Source organism: Triticum aestivum, chromosome 4A (genome assembly GCF_018294505.1).
Source record: "Triticum aestivum cultivar Chinese Spring chromosome 4A, IWGSC CS RefSeq v2.1, whole genome shotgun sequence".
Taxonomy (NCBI): Eukaryota; Viridiplantae; Streptophyta; class Magnoliopsida; order Poales; family Poaceae; genus Triticum; species Triticum aestivum.
Window position 1 is genome coordinate 545178415 of NC_057803.1, and position 3221 is coordinate 545181635.

A 3221-nucleotide genomic window follows, 5' to 3' on the forward strand; every position below is an offset into this window, starting at 1 on the left:
AAAAAATCATGATAGGAGAAAACTTCATGAATTCAAAAAATAATCGCGAGTTCGAAAAAAGTGAAGGGATTTGGAAAAAAGTTTGAAATTTAGAAAAAGTTCATGAATTCAAAAAAGGTCATAATTTTGATTTAAAAAATCACGAATTTGAAACAATATTGGGAGATTTAGGGAAAAAGTGCACGTATTTTCAAAAAAAGATCATCAATATTGATAAAAATTCCCGAATTTTACATTTTTTTATAGACTTGGACAAAAGTTCATCGTTTTCGATATAAAAATGTTCACGGGGCTTGAAAATAAACTCGTAAATTTTGAAAAAGTTCATGAATTTGAACATATTCATGCATTTGAAAAAAGTTCACGCATTTATAAAAGAAAAAAAGGAAAAAAGAAAAGAAAAGGGTGAATAAAAACCTTCTAGAAAACAAAAGAAAAATTAAAAAGTGTCAGTAGCTTCTTGAAGCTTCCCAAAACCGACTGGAAGCTTCTAGAAGCTTCACAAATCCTGTACATGTCACTTTCGAGAAAAAACGAAACAAGATCGCTGCTATTGAAAGAAAGAAAAAAAATGGTAAAATGAGCAGAGCCCAAGTGGAGGATGGGGTGTGCGCCGGTTTGGAGTTTGTACTATAACCGGCGCCTGAAGCTCCAAATAGCACTTGGGCTTGAGCTCATATATACTCGTGCACAGCCCAAACATTGCAGCTACAAATGCAGACATAGTTTTTCCTACCTCTCGCTTAATTCGATTAGCCTGTTAGTAGCATTTGTCTTATGATTTTTATTACTTCTTATCTTTTATATTATCTCTTCATCCATTTTGTCAAATTATGTTGAAATTTAAATGATTTTTTTCTTTCTGTTTTGTCCTTCATTGTAGTTATTCATACAAATTCCTTGTGAATTCATTCACAAAACTTGTCTATGCTAGTTTTATTTTAATTTACTGATCCACATAAATTTGTCTGATATTCTTCTTCGCATGCTGATTTTTTTCTGAAACAATAAATATTGATCTTTGTTTACAAAAATTCTTAGCGAGTTCCACATGATTTTGTAAGTCACGCGGACATACTTTATGGACGGGGGTACATATTTCAAAATTATCGCCATGCACTAAAGGTTATTAGAATTAGCTTGTAGAAGCAACTTTAGAAAAAAAAACAATTGTACAGTTTGTTTCATATGCATGTACAATTTTATTTTGTTATAAACAAAAAAACACATGTTGGGGAGCACATTGTTTAAAATTTTCACACGATACTGTTTATTTGTGGAAATATATTTAGAATTTACTCTAAAATCATTTTGACGTGCATGGACAGTGTATTTATTATGAATGAACACGTTTTTGTAGTCAATTACTCCTAGATCATAAATATTTTTTTTAATATTACACTCGTTTCAAAGTTTTTGTTAAGCACATTTAGAATTCTTTCTTTTTTTAGAAACGCACATTTATAATTCATAGGTGTTAAGCACGGTGCCGTCGGGCGAGGCGCACCATGCAGACAGTCCCAAAAGGTAGAGTATACGTTTCTCAGAATTAAAAGTACTGGAGTACGCAACGTGGCTGCAGCCTGCAGGGATGAGATTTCTAAGGAAAAGTTTGCAGGGATGACGTACGCCCCTTTGCCGCGGGCCGTTGACACTTGAGCTCCACTCCTGGCAGTGGCACTGGCACTCAACAACCAACAAACCAACCCAGCCACGGCCAGAAACCGGCGCCGGCCACTGCGGCAGTGTCGCTGCAAGGCGCGGCAAGCGTGCATCCATCGCGTCCCTGCCACTGCCACTGACCCTGCCAGTGCCAGTGCCAATGCAGCGGCCGCGCGCGTCCCGGCGTGCCCTCCTGCAGCACGGCGGCATGCCATTGCCATGCATGGCTTGGCACCCACTCCACTGAGACGATCAAGCCATACTGCGCCGCCACTACCGCCTGCCCGCGCAGCTCCCCGGCCGGCCAGTCGGGGTACGCACCACATGGAAACCTCAGCCCGATCGCGTGCAGCACCGCAGGAACCACCTGGACCTGGTGGTGGCCGGCCGGTAGCGCACGGCGGCCGTGATGTGCACGTACGGCGAGCGATCGTGCACCAGCACATCACAGCGCAGACCGATCGTGCCGCGGAAAAGCCACTCGCCACAGCGTCCGATCCGGTCCGGCCCGCCCCGGCCGGCCGACGGTGCGGCACTGTGCCTTCCTCTTTCCGGCCCTGATCGATGTTGCTTCCACTCCAAGCACCCGTCAATCAACGAAAAGGCAGTTCAGATTCAGGCAGGGTGAAAAGGCACCGATGATTAACACTGACTACTAGTTTTGTTGCATGATGAACACGGATCGACGGACGCTCGCTCCAGTCCGGTTTTTGACGTGACGTGACATAGCATGGGCCGTTCCCGATCCCCACAGTGGCCGGGCATGTGTAAGACGTACGCCTTCGCTCCATGCATGTGGTGTCGGTGTCATTCCTCTGATGATCCTTCCTTTCTGCTTTCCATGTGCAGCTGCATGTGTTGTGTGCTTTCGCTTTCACTGTTTTGCTCTCGGTGTTCGGTGTTAACGTGCTGCTGGACCTGGACGGCGTGGTGCATGCGCGCGCGCAACAACGTAAGTACGCACGTACGTACGGCGAGCTAATCTCGACCGCCCTTGAGGTACCATGCATCGCTGGTCTTACTGTCCAGTGTGCTAATGATCAGCCATCATAGACGATAGATGTGTTCCGTCGCTGATCTTTGGATCTAGATTTGGTTCACCATATATATTTCCCATGCACTAGCTACGTCAAGGATTAACATGTAGACTCGTACAACTCTCTTATCGTGTTCAACTCTCTAGAGGCCGGCTCTATGCATAATTGCATATGACGGGTCAGGACGACTAACCCATGCATACACCAATACATGCTGCATGCAATTATACGTAGAGCCGGCGCGGCACGCAGACGCATGTGGTATATACTGTACTAGGTACAAGCATGCATGTGGCTGGCGAATCATCGAGCCGAAAGCAGCCGCGTGCGTGCATGTACTGATGTACGCAAGGCAAATCATCAACCATGCATCGAGGGCGATCGAGATCAATGCATGCATGCATGTACGTTGCGCTAATGGCTAGCCCAGCCTAGTACTCCAATTTCGGGAGCGTACGTACGTGCGTATCATTATCATGTTCCTGGTTAGGAGCGTGCCATTCTCTCGTCCGAGCGCATGCA